The 26,525-nt window shown below is 39.5% G+C and overlaps 1 protein-coding gene across 2 annotated transcripts in view; it reads right to left on the bottom strand.

The window, feature by feature from the left end:
• The window catches only part of lhfpl2a (LHFPL tetraspan subfamily member 2a), a 43,192-nt gene extending 19,196 nt beyond the window's left edge, over window positions 1–23,996 (bottom strand). The window contains exons 1-2 of one of the 2 annotated variants that reach the window (XM_079659823.1): window positions 23,735–23,996; window positions 7,819–7,884 (exon numbers count right to left, since the gene is read on the bottom strand). The gene's annotated coding sequence lies outside the window, so the exon portion shown is untranslated. The remainder of the gene's footprint in view (window positions 1–7,818; window positions 7,885–23,734) is intronic. The other variant, XM_079659824.1, reaches the window with a different exon arrangement.
• Window positions 23,997–26,525: the final 2,529 nt, after the last annotated feature.

Raw genomic sequence — 26,525 nt, 5'->3', positions numbered from 1 at the left:
AGATGGATATTTGGCCCTGATGAGAGCTTATGGAGTTTCCACTTAAGGAAAATAATAATGGCAGCTCACCAGCTAAAGAGCCAAACTCTCTAGAGTGAATAAAAAATGTCTAGACAAGTCAAGCATCCGATAGCACACTTGGTGGTAACATATGGATGTAAACAGTATAGCATACCCGTTTTAACTTTCAAATATGCCGTCTGAAAGCAGATCCTGAGTGACAAATGGATGTAAGAGAGTCTTCACTGCTATACATATGTTTCTCTGTGCAATCAGAGAAGCCTGAGCTCAGTTTAGGAGCAGCTACGACCATCTGGCCACTTCAAGGCCACGGCTGCTTCAGGCCCATCAACGGGCACATGCAGGCAGATGTTTAACATCTCACAAGCAGGGCAGGGTGTTCTCTACTAATGTATCACTTTTTCCATATCAAAAGAAGCTAAGGTTATCTTATGTTTAATTCTCTCTTAAACAAGTAGCCATATTAAGATTCAAGATTCAGAAGCTTTATTGTCAATGAAAACTTTAAGTCTCAGGCCACTCTACTACAACATGTATCATACATAAACTAAAAGAGGACATATTATGCTCAGGTGAGGTTCATGTTTGTATTTTGTGTCTCTACTTGCACATGTCTTGATTCTTTAATGTTCAAAAGGCTCTTTATTTTTCTCATGCTGCAGAACCTATTTTCACCCTACATCTGAAACCAGAGCCCAGTCTGCTCTGATTGGTTAGCTGGCTGACTCAGTTGTGATTGGTCCACCCCTAAGCATTGTTGGAGCGCTGGCCAATAGAAGCGAGATTTTTACATAGTGATGTCACTGTGTTATAGAAGTAGACAAAGGAGTCCAATGGAGACGTTTCAGACAGAACTTTGGTGCCGTCTGCTGGGGGGGGCAGCATAAGAGCCGGTGACACCAGCAGAATCAATAAACTGATCAGGAAAGCTGGGTCTGTCATCGGCATCAAGCTGGACTCGTTTGAAGCTGTGGTGGAGAGGAGGACACTGAACAGGCTGTTGTCCATCATGGATAACACCACCCATCCTCTCCACCTGCAGCTGGACGGACAGCGGAGCTCCTTCTCCAACAGACTGCTGCAGCTCCGGTGTCACAAGGACCAATACAGGAACACATTCCTGCCCACTGCATTAACTCTGTACAATAAATCACCTCTGGCTGGAAGAGAACTCTCTGCTCCATAGTTTCTCTTGGAATAAAACCACATTGCATATTTATATAATCTGTTCAATATTTAATATTAATATTCCATATGTCATATATTTATGTGTATATATATTTTTGTATATATAATACCTTGTTAAATTCAACATGTATATTTTCTACTTTCTTGTTTATTTATTTCTGTTTGAATTTGTATTGTTTTAAATTGGGATCAATAAAGTACCATCTTATCTTATCTTATTGTAGCCTTTGCAGGCCATTTACATATAACACATTACTAGAATGGGAAAACCCACAAAAGCTTCACAATAAATAAAACATTTTTGTCTCAGTGATGATTCAATCCAGATCGTTTTAAGTCTGTTTCAATACTATGTGCAACATCAGCATTTGGGTCAGTCCTATAACAATATCCAGCCCCTGTACCATCTCCATTCATGATCCTGACATAAACATTGAAGGTGTTAAAAGTCACTTGCTGAAAGGACACCTCTCGTTAAGCTGCATGAAATGTTTCCTGCTATACAATATCTTCACTGCCAACAGCTTATTCATATATCTGACATCGATCCATTTATTTAATACGACAGCCGACAGATACATTTCCCCAGCGAGGTCACGCCACATCATTTTTATCCATCGCAGTCTTGTCAAAAGAGGTGGATGAACATCTCTTAGTGTGGGAGAGATATTTCTGCTGCATATTTGTTAATTTATGAACTTTCTGTGGGGAGTACCACTGGAGCATAAACACACAGATGTTTTGAAGCTGAGGAAATCCCAACACTGGAGCTCCGGGGGAAGCAAGACAGGAGCATGGGAAAGAGAGAGGAAGGGAAAAAAGGCATAACGCTGCAGAGACCGGAGCGGGGAACAATCCCACGGCTTGTGGTCAGCAGGGAGTACACCTGCGAGAGGTGAGGAGCTAACAGAGCCACCGAGGCCTTATAACACCTCCGACTGAGAGGGAAAGTTCGAGAAACAAGCGGTGTGAGGGGAAAAGAAAACAGTTTCACCTTTCCCAAGAGTCTTTTTATAGTCCAAATACATGCTTAGAATATAATAAAAACACACATGTGAACCTGGGCACACAAAACATGCACACTTCTATTTGATCTCGCTGCGAGTGGTCAACTATTTCCCCTCTAGCAACATCTGCTTATACGATCTGAGTGACTGTGTGTCAGTCTGGTTTGAGTGGTGAGGTGGAGCAGGAGTCGCTGCAGTAGGCGAAGGGAGTTAATTCTTCAGCTGTGCCTCTGTGGAGGAAGGCGGGGGTCAACAATCCCTCATCTTCTCGTGTTGACCATAACAGTCCTCGCATGGCGGGCCCACAGCACGAGGGTTAAGAGGGTGATGGAAATAAAGAGCAGCTGACACATCGCAGCGGTCTCAGTGGCCAACAGGACCGCCGCAGACTCTGATAGTCATCTCGTGGAAAGATTGTTTTGTGCCACAAAGGAGAGTTTTTTTGTCTTTGGTCTGACTCAGTCTGCATGGCATCTCTGAGCAGTTGAATGTCAACGCCTGCTTGTTTGAGCCGAGAATTAAAGAGGCTGAGGAGCAGCAACAAAACAGAGATAACACGGAACAATGGCAACAGGGCAACTGTCACTACTGTTTGTTGTTCGGAAACCAAAACAGAAGAACTGGTTTCTGCATGAAAACAAACAGTACTGCGGGGGGTTTCAACTTAAAAACTGTGGTAGATAACAGATTTTGCCAGGCTAGTGACGTAAGATATAATATAATGCGATACAAACCGATACGAAAAACTATTGTCCCTGTATGGGAATTACTAATCACAGACTGAAATATCTCACCAATAATTAGATGGACCACCATAACATTTGGTCAAGACACTCATGTTTCCCTTAAGGATACATTGTAAAACATTTGATGATCCCATTAGTCTAATCTAGGGCCAGCATCAGATCCATTTTTTAAAAATATATAATTGTAACGCAATACATGATTGTCACTAAAAGCCTTGTCTCTACTTTAAAATAAAATATTAAAATAATTGATTAATTAAATTTGAATAGAAATTCAAGTTAGTAGCCATTAAAAAGGCATAAAAAGACAGAAATAATTATTTCTTTAATAGAAATATTTCTTCTGCCCGTAAAGTGTCCAAACCAGCCTTTTCTGGATAAGCACATTTTTAAAAACATAGTCATTGACCATGCCGGTTTTAGTTGGATCATTTGTCACAGTTGCTCCGATCAGATCGAACTCCTCCATATTGTAGATTATTTACGACTTTTGAATCCACATAAACACATCGGCAAAATCCGGCTTATTTTGAGCATGTGTTTTAAACAGTTTAATTCCTTTGTGAATTGTTTCCACTTGCGCCGTCCTTTAATTTCTTCATACAGCGGGAATCCAAATTAATAAACCCCGAGTCCAATAACCATCAAAGTCACTCCAATAGTGCTCCTTAATTAGGCTTTCATCCGCCTTCAAAATACTTCACATTCATCCAGTTTGTGACAGTAGTTGTAGCATTTTTTAGACTTTTAAACGTTAATTACCGCTGTTGCCCCCCCTCCCCCTTGTGTGTGTGTGTGTGTGGGGGGGGGCGCAACTTCCAACAGGAGTCATTTGGGGGGGGCTCTTGGGAAAAAAGGTTGGGAACCCCTGAACTAGAGAATGTAATTCCTGAAGAAATTGCTCGTGGGAATGCTTTAGGCTGATAAGCTGACGCTAAACTGCTATGCCGAAATGTAATCTGTCGGAAGAAAGTGAAGAATTTAGATTGAAATGATACATGAACACTGGGGGCGTGAATGTGTGATAAGAGAAGAAAGTGAAAAGGCTTGGAAAAACAGCAGAATATTTTAACTGCAAACTTTTGAACTAACGGCATTTGATGACACCCCTATAATACACTAAGATGCGTTGATGGCTGCATTGTTCCCAAACCTGTGAAGTTTTGGGCCATTTGGAGCATTTTCACTGTAGTTATGAGAAAACCGTGTTTCATGGTGAGCATTGTGTTGCCATGGCAACGGCATTTGAAGAAATCTCAAAACTTTCCCGTAGATGTCTTCAAAGCTGGACTGTTAGCACACATGTGAAGTTTGAGCACTTTTTGAACATTTTCATAGGAGTTATAGCGACATCGTGTTTTATGGCGAGGGATGCGTTTCCATGGAAACGGCATATGATGACACCCCATAATTGACTTAGAGCTGTTGAAGGCTGGACCATTAACCATTATCTGAAGTCTGGTGAGCCTTTTCATAGGCGTTATGACAACATCGGGTTTTATGGCGAGGGATGCGTTTCCATGGAAACGGCATATGGTGAGATGTCAGATTTAACGTAGAGCTGTTGAGGCATAGAGAGGTGATATACAGGTGAAGATTGTGGGACTGGATTGTGTCCATTGGAGTTACAGCGACATCGTGTTTTATGGCGAGGGATGCGTTTCCATGGAAACGGCCTATGATGACACCCCATAATTGACGTAGAGCTGTTGAGGGCAGGACCATTAACCATTATCTGAAGTCTGCTGCTGTTTTATGGCAAGGGATGCGTTGCCATAGTAACACCACATTACGTAACATCATATTTGATGTAGAGCTGTGTTAACCATTATCTGAAGTCTGCTGCTCTGAGCATTTCAGTTGGAGTTATGACATCATCTTGTTCCATGACACAGGTGTTTATATTTGAGCTAATGAGGTCCAGAGATCAAAGGTTTCCATGGTGATGTGCAGTAATCAGTGAGAGAAGAGCCTTTTCATTGTTCTGAATGAGAGATAAACCTCTTACATGTGAATGTTTTGTTGAAGAACTGTAACAGATATCGGTGTATCAGCATTCCCACTAAAATATTCACTTTATAAAATATTTTGTTTATGTCCAAATTCCTTCAAAACTTAAGAATGTTTTACACTTCAGCTGTACTTGTGATTGTGTTTAGTGCCAATTAGCAGAAGAAAGCATGTTAACATGCCAAATAAAGTTGTTACCAAAGTCACCATTATAGCTATTAAACAGCATGAGAACATTATCATTTTAAGCATGCTGAAATGAGCATGTAGCTTAAATCCCTGCTGGGCCTAAGGCAGTTTAAGCAGTACATTAACTACAAATCATCCTTCCATGCGACATTTAATTAACAATACGTTTGACAGTATATCACCTTGCAGATATTGGACATTTGCCGGAGGTTAAGTTTTTTTGTTAAAGGAATAATAACCAAGAAAAGTGAAGCTACATTCTTGACACCTAATTCCTGAGTGCTGCTGACTGGGGAGCCCTGAGGAGTCCGGCACTTCACTCTGGTTCCCACTGTTAAAGAGCTGCAGAGTTTGGGGGCCCTGAGGCCTAACACTGTGTCCATTATGCCTAATCATTTCCAGCCCCACCTTAGCCCTTCAAACAGCCCCGGGGACCGTAAACACAGGGGTCGCAGGAGGAAAGTCCTTCCACTTCAAATCCCTTTTGTTTTCCAGGCCAGACTCAGGAAATCAGCCTCTCTGCTGAGGCGGGTGGATGGTATTTCGCCTTCTTCTCTAGGGCATTGTTCTCACCGTGTTTTGTGCTTGGGATGAGTGCAGTTTAATCCTAACTCCCCTGCAACTGAGATGGGCACTTTAACAAAACGCCCCTAGGGAGGCAGAACCATTGCTGTTTGTGGGCACTCCATGCTTAACCTGATACCCTCCTAAAAAATCAAAAGTAAGCACGGCCGAGGAACGTTGGCACCGGGTTTCTCTCGAGTTTCGGATAATAAAAGTATCAAGTGATATCATCCCCGCTCGCAGGCCCTTGGCAAATCACGGTAACGACATGAGTGGGAGGCGAGGAGCTGAGGGATGGAGACAAATGAGGAGAGAAGCTGAGTGAAAAGGAGACGCGGAAGACAAAACGGAGAGGTGGGAAGCTGAGAAATGTAGAAGCGTGTTGCTATTGTCAGACCGGTTTCGGGTAGTAAAGTGAGATGTGTAAATGCTTTCACTTGCAGACAAAGAGTCCCGCTTTTCATATAAAAAGATTATTTCACACTGGACACCGCTGTGGTATCTTGCAGACACAATCGGAAAAATGTGTCTGATTAAAAGCTGACATGGCAGGATGTATAAAAAACTGTCATGTCTCATATTTCCAGAATAAATGATCTCTGGATAACAGCTTAGGGTATTAACATATAACATATGAGTTTTTTTATCAAACTTCCTGATAAGTGTGTTTAAACTGAATTCAAAGGTTAAACCTAAGGGGCAGCCTGTTCCAGTTTATGTGTGAAAGACAAAGACAAGTGAAGTCAAAAACAAGTGTGAGATAACAGGAAGTGGGCCGCTGACATAAAGTCTCTATTTTAGGAGCAAAGTGACAAACCATTATTCTGTTTGTTATCTTAGCAGGGGGCTTTCCACTTTGAAATGACCTTCAAAGGTGGTCCCTGCTCATTATCTCTCACCACGTTCTTTTCCTCCATATTGGAAAAACATGCACCCACACACCAACACCCCCAACTTCCTGGTTAATCCTGATAAACACACCGGACAGTCAGCGTGGAAGACAATGAAGATACAACAGCATGAACTTGGAGCTGATTAAGATGCTGTTTCCTATTCAGTTTACTAAAGGTCACATTGGCAGCAGCACAGAGGATTTAAAATAGGGGACACAAGATGACTTATAGGGTCGTCAAGTGGAAAAATATAATAAGATAAATAACACTTCTAAGCGAAACACAAAATTCAACAGCATTGCAAATGCATGAGGTTTGGCTATAAATCAATGGTTCATTTAACTCCACATGCCTTTAAATGTATCCAAAAAAGAAATCAATCTCTCAAATTGTGGGGCACCAATTAAAAGCCAAAACCATGTGTTACTAATTACAAATGTAAATGTTGTTGTTGTTGTTGTTGTTGTTGTTGTTGTTGTTGTACGGCCTACCTACACTTTAAAATATATATGTATACGTGTACAAAGTAATTAAAATGTGATACCCATGTTCAGCTTTATTGTCCCTGTGTTTAGCTGCATGTCTATTTCTATATAAATATACAATGAAGGCAATGGATGTCAAATTCAACAACAACAAAATAAGAAACTAGTTCAGATACATTTAAATACATCCGTGGCAGTTTTTTAATACATAAAGAGTTTAGAGAAAAGCTTGTATTCAGATCTGTGTGGATCAGATTTGATTGACGGTGGCTTGACAACTAAAGAAAACAACTCCAAAACTGTAAATGTGGAAGCTCTTCAACAGAGCATCATCCACTTAAAACAAGTGAGAAAAGTGCAATGAAAATGCCAAATAAAGAAAAACAAAACGGTTGTGACTTCCACAGATGACTGTGTGTAGGAAGCAATTGCTCACAGTAAGAAGCTAACTTTAACGCAGTGATGTTACACCTGCCGGTAGAATAGGGGCCATGACAACAGCTTGTGTTTCCACTGGTAAGAGGCAGGTGCCAGGAACCCCAATAATATAACAAGAAAAGCAGGAAGCCATGTTTCTGCTTGTTTTGTTAGTCTACACAACTCCAAAGGGTCTTACATCTCCAGAGGAAAAGCTCAACAAAGGAACATGCGAGTGGACTAAAGACTGGAGATGCAATTAAATGGCAAATACACCTCAGAAAAAAACAACACAAACCTCTGGTGTGGACGCAGAGACGAGTTATTCAGTTCAATCCAGATGACATTAGACTCCTCTCACCACCTGTGGAGATAGCAGGACAATGTCCAAATCACAAAACCATCCCATCTCAGGAGAGACACACTTCACTCATTGGTGGCTCCACAACTTTAATGAGCATCTTTTTTTTTTAGCTCACTGGTATTTTCCATCTAAACCTGAGACACACAAGCAGCTGCACCTGGAGAAAAAACCTTTAAACTGTTTCACATGTTCATAAAAAAAGAGACGCTGATGCTTGCAAACCTCGTTTGATGTGACGTGGGTCCCTGTGGGAAAGTCGCATAATGCTTAGCACAAAAACACATTGTGTGTTGATTATATAATCCAGCCAAGTAACTAAGAGGGATAAATCATAAACCCTGTGTGAAAGATGCTTTCAAAACCACAATCCATTTTCCCACAGCCTCATTTAAATCTGAAATCAACAGAGATATTGAAACATGGGTCCAACTGGTGGATAACTAACTTATACTTTACATTACATTACATTACATTAATGTAATGTAATGTAACTTATACTAACTTAACTCATTTATTTGTTTCCAACACATTTCAGCTTTTTGCTTCTACTTAACTTCAATTTGTGAAAACTCAAAAGGCTGTTTTGATTAAGCAAGTATTCATCTTATGATCACATTTATTCACTAGATGATGGTTTAAATAGTGCCTTGTTGTGTGAAACATCCCTTTTGCTCTTTTCCTTGTAGGTTAAACCAAATCAATATTTCTATATATTAGCAGTGACTATGTGACTACAAATGACTATGTATAAAATGAAAAGTTTCCCCCAATGATAATCCCACAGAGAATTATCACACAACTCTACAGTTCCCCCTCAGCTCTAAAAAGTACTAAGACATTTTTTAGCCCACTATTTAGGTTTTACAGGACGTTTAAATGTAGTTTTGGTTCATCTCAACAGAAAAACAACTTTGATAAACTAACTGTACACTACCTGCCCAGCACTAAAACAGCAGTTGACCCAAGTTATTAAGCACAGTGTATTATTGAGCAGCTAAAGAGCCAGATATTTCCATCAGGAGGTGGAGGATGACCAAAAACAGAGCTACAACAGAGATTGAACAATGAATGACACTCTTGCCCTGTTCCTTTTGCATATTTGAAAGGCAACTATTTGTTCACTTAAACAACACTAAAAGGAAAATGTCAACGTTATGTTTACGTTATGTCCCTAAGTGGCCAGAAAATCATGCTGCTTTAATGTTGTGTTTCATAAATAAGCAAAATAATGTCTTCATACATTGGTGGAGGCAATCACTCTTCTATAGACCCTTCAATAATAACAACAGTTAGCAGAAGCACTGCTACAAATACGACTACTTAATCACAGCATCAATTAATCCATGATCCAAGAATGCAATCTGTCCTTAAAGGCTGACTAAGGATAAGGAAAACTCAATAGGAGCCTTGTAAAGTCAACATAGTGAGCAGCAGATCAGGTTACTCTGCCTCTTCATACTAATGACACACATACATCAGGCTGTAGATGATTAACTAATGGCCGACTGTTCCCGGTTTACCCGGCCCTGTTGAGTCTTTTTATTGGTTACTGTACAGACAGAGCAGCACTCAGCCCGGGTTAACAGTCAGGTCAATAGTCTGAACTCAATAGTGACAACATTTACAGGATTGCAGAGCCTTCCAATAACAGTGCACATGATTACTTCCCTTGGATAAATGGAGCAGATTAGATTGGTATATCTCAAAAAGAGGATGTTTGTACTGATAGATGACTGACGTCACAATGAAGACATTGTTTCTGTGACAATGCTTTTCATTCATCAGCATACTCAGGGCACATCCACTACTTTTACAACAGCAGTGGCTCTCATAAACAAACAAAATGTATATCAATTAAGCATAGACTGTCTATACTCCAGATGTATGGGTTTAATTGTTCTGTACAGAGGCCTCACCAACTCATTAGATTGCCTAAATAAACAAAAGGTTTAATGCATCAATATGAACCAATCTGAAGTGCACATTAATTGTCACCAAAAGCGCCACATCCAGAAGCAGAACATTTCAAAATGTGTGATGTACTGCATAATTGTATGTCTTTAGATAAAATAACAAGAGAAAACTTTATTAATATTTAAAGTAGAGGCTTTGACGCAGTTTGCATTATTTTGTGTAGCTTTTTATCTCAAAAGCTGAATATATAGATTATTTCTAGCTAAATGTTTCAATAGATGAGAAGTGTGTAGCCCAATGTAATGGATTAGAAGTACATATATTTCACCACAAATGTACTCGGGTAATTGTAAATCATTCTGCCAAACAAATGACCTCTAGAGCTTTTAAACATGTTAAAGAATAAATGTATTGCGTTTCTATCCTCTTATGTCCTGGCCTGCCCTACAGCAGCAGGCGTTTTCCGAAAAACACCGACTTTGTTTTGATGTAAAGTGATATTCTGATAAGGAAATTAAACGCAATCGAATAAGGTATAATCAACATTAGCATTGGGTTTAACCAGTGGAAAAGCAAGCAGTGATTTCGCTACAAAAACCGTGGAATAAGCCTGAAATAATACACAGAAACTCCCACAGAAGCTTTCCATGGATCCCTACACTAATAAACAACATACCAACGGTACTGCAGGCCTCTAAATCATTGAATGAAACGTTTAGACTTCTGTATCTTTTATTAACTTAGATGGGAAGAGAAAGAACCCTATACGACCTGACACTGACGTCACATCTGCTGCGTTTTAGTTAGATTCTTTAAATGTAATTGTTATTGTGAGTAGTTTACACACCTGGCTGATCTTTTTTCTCACGCTGTGAACTGATGAAGTACAGGGGATGAAAACAGGAACCTCAATTTTACAGATAAGTACCACAAAATTCTCAGTCACAGAGATAAGGGCCGGATAAACATAACGGTAAATTGTGAATGAAAAAAAAAACAATAATATCCCTACAGTCATCTCCTCAGTAGAGTTTTGTCCTGAGGAGAACCTCTGTAGGGTAACTCTTTATTGGGCATTTTCCAATTACAGAAGTGGATACAAAAATTGAAGGGATTTTCCAGCTGCTTCTCAGACCATTTAAGGTAATGCCAAAAAATGCATAAAACTTGGAAATACCTCTTAGTTAAGGCACTGGTTGTTTGGAGCTGAGCTGGTGAAGCTTCCACAGCTGGAGGCAGGTTATTATGTGGGGACAGGGGGGATGTCCGTAGGTATGCTCACTGCAGCCAGGCCCACCACAAAAGGGTCTTTCTTATAGTATTTAGGGGCTGTGGGAACAGGGGAGCTGGATTGTCAACATTTAAAGGAACATTTGGTTTATCAGCCTATTTTCTATCTTGCCAAGTGAGACACTGGTATCACTCTCATATCTGTTTAATATGGAGAGATAAAACTTAAAGCAAGGGGACGTACCTCTTACCAGCAACTCTTATTATGTTTAATACATAGAGTTGTGGTTGTACAGGGGGGTTATTGCCAGATTATGTCTGGGCCCAGCAGTACAAACTTCATGGAGATAGTATTGGTTTCAGTTTTTTTTTTTTAAACAAGGTATAAAATGTTAATTACTGAGCTTTGTAATTTTACATTTGGCCTGAGCTGCAATGATAAGTATATCAGTCAAAATGTTGTTTTTTTTACAAAAAAATGCCGAACTTTTGATGGTTTCAGGTTTTCAATTGTGAGAACGTGCTGGTGTTTTTCCTATTATCAGATAGTACGTTGCATTATTTTAGTTTCTGGACTTTTGAATTGTGCAAAACAAGACATTTAGTGACGTTTTCTTGTGTGGAAGTATGTATTGACAACCATTTTTTCCTGCTACAGTATCTTAAAACAAATAATCTTGAAAATCCATGTATCAATCCAATATATTCAATCGGGGTGCCCCGGATGCTTTTCACACAGCTAACCAACAACATGGACTTCCATTCAAAGTAAACTGGTCAGTCTGGTCAGTCATTGTATTTTGTATTGTGTACTGTATGTAAAGCACTTTGTACATTCGTGTTGAAAAGGGTGCTATATAAATAGAGTTGTACTTACATTTTAATTTTAATAAAGAAAGTGGTTGTATGGCACATGTATCAATGGTGAAAATTATTGTTATTAATGGAGGTTGCAGCCAAACTTCTTTGGTTTTAGTCTTTATTTTGGGGTACGTTAACTGTAGCTTGGTCTTCTAATTTAAGCCCTAGAAAGAAACTAATTCCAACTGCTTTCCCCAAAAGTCAAGCTATTCCTTTAAAGTGTTTCAGTAGCATATGCAGGGGCAAATTGTGGATTCTGTTTAATCTCAAACCAAGGTAGACTTATTAAAACTGTGACACGTCAAGCACCAATAATGCATCCTCCGGTACCGTGAGCATCTGTTTACCATTCATGGCTCCAATCCTCTCTTCTTCTGTTCACTCTCTGGGCAGTAATGAGAGGCATGTGAGGCTAAACAGAGTATTCTCATTAAAATAACCAGCCCCCCCTTCCTCCCTGAGGCTAACATACAAAACACAGGTGTTAGGAAGCATCCAGTTTGCCAGACCCGTTCCCTCTCTAACACAAATCACTTCAATGCATTGCTTTTGCGAAGTATTCAAACAAGCGATTTAGAGCAATCGCAGAATGAGCCGTGAGCAAATATTTAAAGAGTACAAATACACATAGATAGATGTTTGTGCACCTGATCCAAAAGCCAAATACTTCAAGTACAGAGAGTAAAAACTAGATTTTTAGGAAATAACATTCATCTGAACATCTGTTTTTGGAGTGTATAGTAATACAATGCGTATTTTGTAAGTGTAAACCCCCTGTTTAAAGACTGGAACAATCAATGGACATTACAGCTGCTGTCTATTCATACTCAACACAAAACAGACACGACCAACAATGACTTCATGATTTTGCTCCACAGCCAGTGTGTGAGTGTGTGAGTGTGAGTGTGAGTGTGAGTGTGAGTGTGAGTGAGTGTGTGTGTGTGTGTGTTTTACTGGAACATTTTTTACAGGACTATCAAACTGTTGCTGCATCAGCACCACATAAACCGCTCAGTGGATTGAGTATCGTACATGTGGGACAGTATTTCCAGTTCGGAATTAAATACAAAGTGTTAGTTGATAACGACGCTTAACTTGGTCGTGTAGAATTCATGAAATGCAGAATAGAAAAATCGCAAAAAAGCATAAATAAAAGCAATTATTGTTCTGGAGAATAATAAGCATTGTCAGTTCCCGCTCAGCTGGGCAGCTGTATTACATTTACCGCACATTATTTTAGGAGCCAGCGCTGAGACAGAGGGGCTTTGAAAGCCGTGCCAGGAGCTCTTCAAAGAGAGCAGGAGAAACCGTCGGTTTCTGGAGCCTGTGCAGCTTCCGCTTCGGGTTTAGGTGCGAGCTCAGTCTGCTGACAGTGACTGGGGGCCAAAAACAACGCCGTTTCACTGACGCTCATAAAGATGGTTTATATGCATTTAAGTTTTATTTCTAAAAACAATATCCTCAATGTTAGTGAACAGAGGCAGATCAATTATCTAACAAACCTATAAAAGTAAGTTTAATTATTCTGATTTTGTTTCTTAGAAAGCATGTTGTGTGTCATTTTGGTACGGAAAGGTCTTAATACTACATTACCCATAAGCCTATGTTACTGCTGCAATAGAAAAAGGCAGACTCAGAGTCAAGTATGAAAACACTAGCACATTTCAACTTATTTTTTACAGTAGGAAACAAAACACTACGCTTTAGTCGCTGTATTCACTCGTAAATGGCCCAGAATTTAAAGGAAACTTTTATTTATTTTAATATTACTATACTTTGAGCTGCATAAAATGTTAGCCTTAGCTGCTGCAGCTTAAACAATCTGTGCTGAAGGTTTTCATGTACCTTTTAATTTTTTTAAAGAAAAAGAAAGACTTTACTTCTGATGTGTTTTTTAAATATGTTCAGTTTCTTTAAAAGAATAATCTGAACATAAAAATCAACCTTCAGTTTTAGATGATCCCACACTACTAACGTCCAGCTCTATCTCCCTGGTTATCTCTTTAATTATCTTTGACACAAACAGACACACACACACACCCCTTTCCACCTCCTAAAAAAAAAAAAACACTTAACACTGCAGCACAAGCCGTTACAAAAGACCTGGGTCTGTGAAGTAAAAACACGAGGTGCTCTTAACTCCCTCAGGCGTTTGCTGATTACACACTCTGCACTAATGCAATGATTATCCACACTCTCTATCCAATTTCCTCTCGTATGTGTGTGTGTGTGCTTACATACATGCATATACATTTGTGTGTGTGTGTGTGTTTCTGCCTGTAAACCACAGACCGCACACACAGATGACATCACCTTGCAGTGATTAGTTTGTTAGCTGAATGTTTAAACACAACAGATGGCTGCATTCAGCGAGGCTGGTTTATAATTCTTATTAGAGATAAAGCGCTTTTAAGGCAAAGAAAAGTAACAGATATGGAATCAAAGAAGAAGAAGAGATTGAAAACACATGACTTTTAACTGACTTTCAACTTATTTTCTTTGTTCAGATGTGGTGAAGTCATGTTTGAGGTCTCTGAAAGGTCTCTCTCTATCTTTATATGATAACAGACAGGTGTATTAAGTGCCCTTTAATGTGGATAGGAGGGTAATTTCTCGGAATTGGATGTGCGCCAAGTTTCTCCCAGACATGATGACAGACATAATGTGCAAAGAGGTTTCACGTGAGTTCAAACACACACACACCCCTCCTTTCTCAAAAGTATATGTGCTGCAACCTTGCTCGATTGTGTTATCATGTCTGTAATTGTCTTTTAGAGGCATCATCTTTCCTGTCTAGCCTCTGAACCTGTGAACCCATAGTGATAAAGATTCCCACTTAGTGTCACGGGCCTTTGGCCCCCAGGAATCTAATGGCCCTTCACTAACGGAGCCTTAACGGCTGCTTTACCGTGCCTAACCATCCTGAGAAGATGCTAAGTGTTTACATGATCTGGAAAGTGCATGAGGGTCATTAAACTGCCTGAATTTAGCTGCCGTTTAGGTGCTGAAAGTTTTATAGTCCACACCTTGCATTTTCCGTTCAATTCATCGGAAAAACAAAAACATACATCCCTCAGATTTGTCTGCTTCCTTCCTAATCAAAGAAAGGCAAACATATTCCTTTTTGTGATGTTAAATGCAATCAGAAGTGACTATAGCGAGGAATAATTAACGAAACAGTGTCCTAGTGTTACTATGTCAACAGTTTTCACAGTAACTATTTCTTAGGTGAAAAGTAGTTCCAGTAAAAAAACATTTACAGCGAGGTCTGTGGCTAGATCCCACTAGAGGTAAGTAAGAAGTATAATTTGGGTGAACCACCCTTTAAAGTTCTCCAAATAACACATTATTTGACATGCTACTCTTTGTGCCCTTAGTTTAGTGATGTTTTAGCCAAGAATTAAAGGGTTCAACCTCAACGCATCAATCTCATCTGCAGGATTGCTGTCAGCAACCAACTTAATAATGGATTATGGAACTAAAATCACATGACATGAACAATTAACGCTTAACTGTTGTTTTGTCTTTGTAATATTTAAAATTTCTGCTATAAATTACATTATCTGGCTCATTTCTATAAGTCAGATCGGTGCCTTGAGGTTTTAAAAATGAAATCAGGAGAGAAAATGTTTACAATGAACACCTATAATGTGTGCTCAGCCAAACCAAAACAGAATACGAAGACATTCACGCAGTTGTCTTAACCAACCAGCACTGTTTGTTGAAGGTTTATCACATGTCTGTCTTGCAACTGCCTTTTGGAATAGCTTCATTTTGCACCTAAATGACATTACAGGTATTTTAAAATCAATGCACTTTGGAGACGGTTTACCAAAGGGGTTCTGTTAAATAGTCAAAAAAGTCAGCTTAGTTGGAAAAGAAGGAATAATCAGAGGAAAAACAATATTTCAAAACCAAATCAGTGTGGATATGAGCCTCAAAGATGTAAATATTCGACAGACTGCCCCGCATGACTCGTGGATGTCAGAGGCAGCTATTAAAAAAGTGGTTCCCCACAGAGTGAATGATCTCTGGGGCACGGAGGATGTCAAAGGGAAGTCATGGCGCTGGTGTTGGGGGGAGAAGACAGAGGAGGGGGAGGAAGGGGGCACAAAGGCAGCTCCAGACTCTTGCCCCTGGGAGATGGATCACAGATGTCTGACCAGAGCCTCTGAACTTAATTGTGAAACAAAAGCTTAACCTTCTCTTTTTCTTTTAATCATTTATTTTCTACTCTTTGCTCTTTCTTCTCTGAAACTTATTTTCCTTTATGCCCCGCTCTGTCTCTTCAGACTATCATTACTGCCCTCTGTGAATCCCTTTTCTTGAGCCTGTGTTTACTCTCCCTTCTGCCTCGCAGCGAGGGACGGCGTAATCCCTACTGTCTTCAGATGTGCAAATACCACTTAGCTGTCGAAGGCCGGCCCAAATGACAACAGCAAACAAAGAAATGCCTCATTCCCTGCAAGTATGCATCTTTTATGAAGGCTTCGGTTGAGCAAAATGTCAACCCGATCAAGACAGTTGGGGGTAAATATTATAGAAACACCCACTTTTGCTTGCAGAAGCGTCTATTATTGTTTCAAAGATGCTTTCCCTTGGTAAATAACTTTAATTTGAAAGGTTATGAGTTCAGTGTAGAAGGGAGAATTGACTCTGGGCTGAACCTGAAACTGTTGATTTAACCGGAGTCATGTTGGTGCTGATCATACCTGAGATTGGATCAAACAGGATGCATCTGTGGCTGGGAAAACTAGCTGGGCAAATGCCGATTTAATTCAATTACCCCTGTTTGTATCAGCTTGTTATAATGACTGGAGCTTTGGGGTGTATGATCTGATCTTGTTTTAAAATCATAGGGAAGGGTCTTTCTCACAATTTACCCACAAAACATTGGGGTAAAAAAACTCTCACAACAAGGCTAGTTTTTGTGCTGAAGTTTGTGACTGTGTGGTTCCACAGGTGCTGTAACATTATCCCATCCCAGTTCGGTGGAGTGGTCACCCTCACCTGCAGAGCCCTCACACTACAAATCAATTCACAGCTGCACAGGCCATTAGGCAGACCTTTGCTCAATGACCAGAGGGGATATTAGAGGAAAAGCTGACAGAAGTTTCCAAGGTTTTGCATACAAGCACCCCTTAAAACGTTCTGCTAAACCTTTCCCCCCCAAACGGAGACTTTTAAAAACAAAAAAAACACAAAAGGGAGTAAGGATTTAATTTTATAATCTGATATTACCCATGTATAGATGTTGTAGTGTGAATTGATGGTTGCCTTGTAAAAATGAGGCCTGCTTCTGTGTTTAAAAATCAACATTACCGTTGTGAAATAGAACATAGCTACTGTTGGAGAAAGGAAACTCTTACAACTATAAAAACAGTTACTAATGGGGGAAAACTGTAAACTACTGTGAATACCGTTGGTATAGTAATGTGAGTAGGATTAGGTCAAACCAGTGACATGCTTTATATTTTAGCATGAGTTACCACTATTAAAAAAATCGGCCAAGACAGAATGCAGAGAAAGACAGAGGGAGCGTTGAGCCGTTGGTCCTGCTGCTCTCTGGCTACCAGTGGTGCAGGGCTGGTAATGACCGGTGACCGTCCAGTCCAAAACACAATATTGTTTCCATGATGCTGGTGAAACCGTCCTCATGGAAACAATATTACAAATGACAACTCTGTGCTCAGAAGTTTCAGTAAAAGGAAGTGAAAGTGGAAGCTTGATCACTATGAAAAGGGGATTTTTGGAGCTAGGCTTAAGTTAAAAGGTAAATCAATATTTCCCTTAAAGTGGACCTATCATGCTATATTTGAATAATATAGTGTAGGACCATACCTATACAGTATAAGGCATATTTATACTTTTTATTTTTCAAAATACCAAACAGATCATGCATTTTAACCATTCCTCATTTCGCTCAATTTAACACTGTCTTTGCATGGGCTGGTTCTGTGAGAACAGCACCATCTACAGGCCTGGCATATGTACTACAGGGTCTCCAGCGCTTTCGAATGGCAATGTCCGTGGCTGTCTCCTCCTGATTGGTGGAGTTGGCCCAATAGCCGTAGCGCCACTTCTGTGACGTCATAGAAGTGTTCAAATCTGGACCAGTCTGTATCAGATCTGTTGCAGCCCCTTTTTTTAGAGATTTGGGTATGGAGGAAAATAGAGAGGGTTGTGTTTTTGACACTTGGTGAGTTTCCTGGAACACCGGGGACACATATTCATGTATAAAAGATGTACAAAAGTGCATTTTGCATGATAGGTCATCTTTAAATGACTGGAGTTGTTTAGTTGATTGATTATAGACTAGCAGACAATAATAAGGATAGCGATAGGGACACATACACATGTCTGTTGTTTCAAAAGAGTGGAGTGATCTTAAACGCATGATGAAACTTAGACAGAAAGAGTTCATTTATCGAACAAAAATGACAATTCAATGTGAGAATTTACTTTCTTTTATCAGTTTATATAATTTAATAAAGTACCATTGAACCCGTATTATTTCCACCAAATGTAGACTTTTTATTAAAGCAAAAGTTCAATATATTATCGGATTTCCTTTCTTGCTAAGAGGTACTGTATATGACAAGATTGAAAACACTCATTTAGGTTTGCACTAAGCTAGACCTAGCACACAGATACGTAGCTTAACTTGAAAGTGAATATATTTCCCTAAATGTAAAGATTAAACTTTGTCAATGAAAAATAATAAGCTGCAACCCCTGTTTACAAAGAAATTAATTAATAGACTAAATCTCTTTGTGCTGATTGTCTTTTTCTAAAACAAACTGTGAACCAACTACAGCTTGATAGCAAATTATGACATTCAGCTGTTACACAAACACAACGTGCAATCTTGTGTATTCTGCTCCATACAGCTTAAAGCCTTTTCCATGACCTATGCCAAACTGAGCATATGATACCGCCTTATCGCACATTACACACAGACTGCCTATTGTGGAGGGTCATAACCTTTAATGATTAGCATACAGCTGTGAGCCTGAGCTCCCAGAGTGACTACGGTTCCAGCTAATCAATATTCAAACATGTCTGATACAAGACTAGCTGGTTAAAAGAAAAATACAGGATGCTTGGCAGGAAGGAAAACACAGGAGATGCAACGCTGAATAAGAGCCATAAACTGAATTGAACACAAGAAGCAGAGTTTAATGAGCCTGCAGTTGCTCAGGGACTAGATATAGTGCTGGGGGCCATGCAGCTGCAAAACGCACCGTCCGTCTGCCGTGCTTCCCCCTGAGACTGACCCCCCGCTCGCCACAAAGGAACTAAACCCACTGCAGATTCCTTCTCCTCATTTCACCCGACAGGAGGGTCCAGCTCCCCCCTCTCTGACCTCCATAAGTCATTCTTTGGATGTCTCTTTCTATTGGAGAGGCTATGTTCCACACAGGCCTACCCCCAATAGGCAGAGGGGACAAGTGTAGGATGAGGCCTTTGTTATTATGGAGGACCCCACCCTGCTGGTTTCCCAGTAAACGGCAGGCTAGAGCCGCTGGAGGTAGATGTACCCCAGGAGAGGCTCATCTTTGGGAGCCACAGGGGGGCCGAGAGGACGGGAGAGAGTCAGAGAAAATGGAGGGCGAGGAGTAAGCAGAGGAGGGAAGGGTGATTAGCTCAAGCGCTGCCTAATCTAATCAGTGTGCATGACTGCCCTACATGGGGGGAGGGGGGGGGGGACACACACACATAAAGATAGTAGAAAGGTTTTGTATCATTCTGTGGAGGGTTAGGAGAGTTAAATCAGTGGTTTTAAAAATCATGCTATTTTTAGGCAATAGCATAGGTCTCAGATATATAAAAATATATAAAAAACATGTCTATGAAGTGTTTTGCTCAAAATACCAAACAGATCACCCATTCTAGCCATGCCTCATATCCCTCTGTTTCACTTCCCGTTTCAAAAGTGCTGATTTGGGGTATAAAGCTTCTTTTTTTTTTTTAAATGATAAAAAAAAAAGGAGGGGGCTGAGCTCATGCGGGAGATTCTACCGGCAGATACTGCGGTGATGAAACGCCATATCATGGATTATCAAGGATTATTTCCTGAAACAGTATGGAGCTCAAAGGCTTTCTCTCTTGCCGGTTATACCACAAGGTGAGTTCCTTTTTATTTCCTGCTTCTTCACACACATGCTCTGTGCAGTACAGGTTAGCTCTGAGTGTTAGCGATGCCAATGTAAACATGCCCGACCATACTACGTCCAAAACAGTTGGGCATTGTTTCTGATAGGGCCGTGGGTGTAAAGCCATGCAGCCTACATTTCAGTCATATCGGACACAAATCTGAATCAGCTCCGTTGTAGCCCCGTTTTTAGAGATTTGGGTAAGGAGGAAACAGAGGGTTTTATTTTCTGACGCTGCGTGAGTTCCCCACATATTTATGTATAAAAGACATCAAAAAGAGCCTTTTGCATGATAGGTCCCCTTTAAGAACAAAAGGCCACATGAGAAAACTCATCATGTAAACGCTGCTGGACACTGTCACATTTCACATGGATGTGATACAGTTTGAGCTTCGGTTTTGCTCTCTGGGAAGTTGTAAAACCACAGTAACTCACTGACATAAAACTCAGAGGTTGATGGAGGGTAGAGATGAGCATTTCATTTGGAAAGCTACCAAAACTAACATTACGACTCACTAACGGACCAAATTTCAGTGACTTAATTAATTAATTAATGTACTAGAAAGTATAAACAAAGTACACAACCAGTAAGAGCTCTCTGTCTGCAATCACTTCATATTCGAAACTGGAACTACTGTTTGAAAGATTTGGATTTCTTTGCTTATGGCACTGATGAAGAATTTGTTCATTCATCAAATCTACTGTGCATTTTTGTTTTTGGCTGGATTCATAGGTTGAGTTCAAATTAAATCAAGAAAAATAAATAACGTTAGATTGAAATGGGTTCAAACTTGAGTTTTTTGTGTGACAGCCCTCAGACGGATAACAGAGGAAAATGTCCGAGAACAAAGCCTCTCGGATGCTTTTCAGACTGTGACACAGACTTTTCCAGTACCGGTAAAACAGACCATCTCTGGAGCAGCTCTATTAAAAACATAAAAAACTTAGACACACAGCTCCTTTTAGAAGTTTGCAATGGAAAACCTTATAACGTAATGTGACCCAGTTAAGATTTGTCTGATTTGTTAAGACTACTTCCTTACATTACGTCAATTTTACAGCCAAATAAACAATCTTTAGTACAGAAACACACAATAAAAGAAAAACTGTGTGTGTTGGTTTCCTGGATGCTCCTGTTGAAGGTTTTATTAACCGCACTTGCTGAGAAACAAACGAATACTGTCGGGTTTAAATAATGAATAAAAAAAAAGCACAGATTGTCAAAAACAGATGTTGCCGGGATAGTGATTATCCTAACTACATGTAAGAGTCCAACAGTAGTCTAAGGAAATACGATGCATATAAACCAGCCTTGTTATCAGGGCCATCTAAACTGGAGGATATCCACAGCAGGGCTTTAGTGTAACAAACTGTATTCCAGATGTTAGTCCCAGCCGGCCGGAGTCATCTGGTTTAACCTCTGACACAAGAGCAGCCGTTCAATTAGTGGATTTCACACTCTGGTCATGGTGACACCACAGCACTGGCTATGGTTTCAAGCACACACGGATAGTGCCCAGGTCTGATTTCCATCAGGCATGGAGAAGATGTAGATCAAATCCTCCAATGATACAGTCCTCATACCAGGAGACATATGCTGACCCAATCCCATAAACTGCAGCCAGCATCCTGGATTAACAAAAACACTGCCATCAAAGCTCAAGAAAAAGCACAAAAGGCAGATGATGTGGTCTCAATGAATGAGTAGTTATTTTTTCCCCAAACTGCACCAAAAACGGGGCTGGTAATATTTTATTTCCATGCTTTGGAAGTTTATCATTTAGTTAAGGAAAAGAGAGTAAAAAAAAGATATAAAATAACTTTCCCTAAGCATCTGCGCTGTCATGCTGCCAAGAGAGAGGAACACTTTTCTTGTGGCCAAAACTAAGGGTCGTAATGAAAGAAGGCCAGCCTTTTTTAATGGGCCAAACACAGAGCCCTGAGGGACCACGTGCACTGGCACATACACTCAAACCACTGGCAAACCCTGACAGTGAACTCCAACAAACCACCATCTGTAATGCTAGTCACTCATTTAGTGATGACCTAAGCATCATTAAACATCTGAAGCTTTGAAAAAAAATGTTTTTACAAAGAAATGTCTCAAACTAATTACGGAATATAGAATCATGAGCGAAACCGCTGCTGGTATTAAAGTGACAACAGTACATTGAACAACAACAATTAGCATGATAAGAAAACAATAACAACTAAAGTACCATCGATCGTATGATCTAGTTGCAGAGAAAGCAAATTCCAGTTAGAAAAAGACAGTCCAGGCTCTGATGTTTACTACCACATGAATCAGTGACTGGGGTTTGGATCAAAAACACAACATTCCTCATGAACACTTTGCATTTTAAAAAATTGTAAAAAGAGCATCACACGTGGAAAAGCTTCTTATTGAGAGAAATCAAAGTACTGCAGGGCTCTTGCTATGAAGATAACATTGTTCCTAAATGTGGTTCAATTATGGTCCAAAGAGTTCATATACAAAAAGGAAAAGCCCCCAGGTGCCTTTTCTCTTCCGCACACAAACACAGGTCTACAGGTGAGACCTGGTTTATTGTTGAAACACAAGACGAACACATGACAGGAATCTATGTTTCACTTTGTCAAGACCAGTGACTGACTTTCTCTTGAAGTAAGAACAGCAGAGCAACCTTAGACCTTCAATATATCCGCTGACACACAGTGCAAGGATCAGGTGTTTTGAGGTTAATGACGCTTTTGATAGGCCCCCCGTGGAAAACGCCCCAAACTTGGTTGTATGTAGAGCTGGGAGAATGTTATGCTTAATAGGTTCATTTGAGTCTTTTTAGAAGACAAAATACAAAACAATAACTACTTTTCAGCTTCTTTTGAAGTGCACATATGGTTTTAAACTGTTGGTCAAACAAAACAATTATTTTTGAAACAGTAATATGAGCTTTGGAGACATCATTTAAGGACCTTAATCAACATTTATAGACTTAGCAAGAGTTGTTTTGTTCATATATGCATCCCTCCACCTTTTTCTAGCAATGATGCACAAGGTCTGACTAAATGGATTAATTAAAAGCAAATAAATAGTTGTTTAAAGTTATACTTTGTATACAACTGTTACAATTAATGAATATTCCCATCAGAGCTGATTAGTTTGTTCATTTATTGGCAACTATGTTGATATTTGACTTTTTAAAGAAAGGAATACCATTGCCCTATTTGAAATTAAGAGTTGTGAAGATTTGCTGTCAACATTATGATAAATTGATTATGTGTGTCAACTCTTGATGACAACAGTCCAACTTCAAACCCCATTTCCGTTCTTATATTGATCAATTTTTTTAAACCATGTGCATGGTCAGTTTTCTAAAGATGTTGGAGACAACATATTGATTAAACCCGTAATAATGGACGATTTAAATGCGTTACCCTCACTGATAACTGTCACACTTGGATCACATAATAGGGGGCATATGTGCTGCTGCATTGCCTGGAAAAGCATCAGTCTGCTCGGCTTTCCTGCCACGAGTTTCCCCTTCACATTAGCTCTTGGAGAAAATAACACCAATAAGATATGTGGAAACACTAAGTTAAAAAGTCACAAAGCGTGTGTCTGATATTCTGCAACGTAGGCTTGTTTCACAGGCAACAAATGTCTCTGTTGTTCTAGAAAAGTCGTGTTAAAAAAGAGTTTCACTACTTACGTGTAACTGCTGCCGATGCGTTTTTTTTAAGAGACGCTTCTGAAATCCAGCTGAATCTTTTTGTGTCCTCTTCTTTGTGTAGTTTAATTTGTCGTGGTTGGCCCTGTTTTGTTTTCTTATCTCAGTGTGTCTTCTTCATCCTCCACGTTTTTCCTCCAGGAACCACAGAAGAATGAATGGTTCCGTCCCTCTCTTCTGCACCCGGACAGACTACCGCTGATGGGAGTGACTGCAGCCGTTAGCTCCCTCCCACATCCTCCAATCACCGCTGCTCGCACTGCACTCAGGAGCATGCATTATTTATCTAATGCCACTATATGCAATTACAATCTATGTTTATAGCCACTGCTGTGTTGCCGCAGGCGATTAAACATATTTAGTTTTTCATTTTCAGAAAATGAGCTGCATAAAACCAAGATTACTGCAATAAAAGCTATTGCCCAATGCAAACATCATGACAAGAGTTGGGAAATAACTACACTGTAAGAACATTTACTCAAGTACTGTACTTCAGAACAATTTGTACTTACCGTTTTGGATTAATTATGTGAAATATAATCAACACTTAAATAAGACATTAGTTACACCAGGAGTAAATTCACAAGCCCTGCAGTATACAAAGTCATTACAACTTGCTGCACCTTTACCAGCTTTGATAACACTTTAATCCATCAATCATTATTATCAAAGCATAGCATATATATTATTCTGAAATGGACTAATCTGCATAATGAGTATTATTTACTTTTGGTGCTTTAAGTATATTTGAATGCCAATACTTTTGTACTTTTACTTGAGTAACCTAGTGATTGTAAGACTTTTACTTTGAACAAAGTACAAGACCTAGTACATCTCCCATCACTGATAATGACAAATCAGTGATAGAAAAGTAACTCAGTATTAGCCTAGCCTCATTTAATGCTACTTAACTCTCTATCCACTCTTTTGAAAGCATTAAATACAGGTTACGTTTGATATTAATTTCAGTCAAACATTAATGCATCAATAACTAAAATCCATAACATTAGTTTACATGATATCGAAATGGGTCAATCTGTGCATTGAGTGCTTTTACTTAAAGCTTGTTTAGATGCTTTTACTTTGTATCTAAACTGTCTTTAAGCAGCTGGAAACAGTATCCTTAATTGCTGTTTCATTAGAGGCGGAGCCAGGTGCATTAGATTTACAATAAATGACATGCAAATTAATTCATGTTTAAATTGAAGAGGATTTGACTAAGATGACATCTCTGCCATAAGGACCAACAATATGCATATTAGCCATATGGTTGAAGAGCTAGACCTGATTCATTATGTGTATTTTATTTTAGCCATTTCTTCCAATAGCGTAAAGGGCTTTCTTCTCATGGTCAGAATGTGCAATCAACTGAATAGTCCTTTTAATAATTTGTGGATTGAAGACTTTCCATCAGTTATTGCCAATATGGAGGCATCTACAGACCTTTGGTTCTCTTTAATAGCTTATATAAAAGTGTTCCACTTCAGTCAAATGAATAGTTATGCATGGATACTCACAGTGTTACCTTGATGCTTATTGGACTGCAAACAGTTCTACAAGGATTTTGATGGGATCAAATTGGACTTGGATGATCGTGATGATATTGTTAACTTTTTATGGAAACCAAATGATGAATCAATTAATCCTGAGTGTAACTGAAAGATTCATCTATGCTGAAAGTCATTGTTAGTTGCAGACTTACCGACTTCTGCACCTACTAAAGGAGTTGTTGCTTAAGGATCTCTCACCCTTAAATCAAGCTATTTACACAGTATAGCATTTACATTTGGGTGTAGTCTGCATGTCACATTCTCTCTAAATCTGAGTCTTAACCTTAACTGGGAGGCTAACAGCTGAGCTAAAGTCTCCCAGCTCACATTCTGAGAGCTAAACATCTATTCAGGTCCAACATGTCTGTCTATACAGTATGCTGCACAGCAGAAAGCAGACTTAGCATTATTTCCAGACATGTGTCTTTGCATGCACCATCTCCCATTCCCACTCTCCAATCTTTTATTCTTAACAAATTCAGGGTGATGCTGTGCAGGAATAGTGCAAAACAACAACTTTTGCGATGCATGCTTTGCACGACACTGGACGAGTGTGAATGGACTATTTTGAGACTGTTGAGACTGAGAAGGGAACAACTGGAGCCAGGACCTCTGTGCCCTCTTTGTTGTGCTCCGCGGTCAATCAAATCCAATTTGAATGCAGTGAGAACACAAGGGAAGTCTCATGATTCTGTGCGGGAGCCAAACAGCTCTGCAGTTATTGTCAATAATACCAGCCTTGATGTTATCAATCAATCAGTTCCTGGGATCATTGTTAACCCCTCACTGACCTTCAGTTCGACAATCAGAATGAAAGCACAAAAGAGTGCAAAGCAAACACCAATACAATATATAATTTAAAACAAATAATAAATTATTGAATCTGTCCAATAAATGCAGTTTGAGCTACAGTGTTAGCTTCCCAATGTGGATCTTTAAATTCTCACTTGTTCAACTGATTGGTAGCCATTTGAAATATTTTTCGATATACAACCCACCAATTACAGTATAATGATTTACTGCATATGAGGGATCAATAACGAACCTATTCTGGGTACCTAACTGGAAAAATATGTATTCAGAAGGCAAGAAAAGGAGAAGTTAGGGAATAAAGGGGTTATATAAAAATATGTTGAAAAGATTAATCTTTTTTATGAATGAAAATGTAGTTACTTTGTACTTACAGGCTACAGTATTGTTGTTGCTGGGGGACAAGTCACTTT

This window comes from Notothenia rossii (genome assembly GCF_949606895.1).
Source record: "Notothenia rossii genome assembly, chromosome: 11".
In the NCBI taxonomy this organism is placed as follows: Eukaryota; Metazoa; Chordata; class Actinopteri; order Perciformes; family Nototheniidae; genus Notothenia; species Notothenia rossii.
The sequence above is the reverse complement of the archived record's forward strand: the minus strand, read 5'-3'. Positions and strand labels throughout refer to the sequence as shown.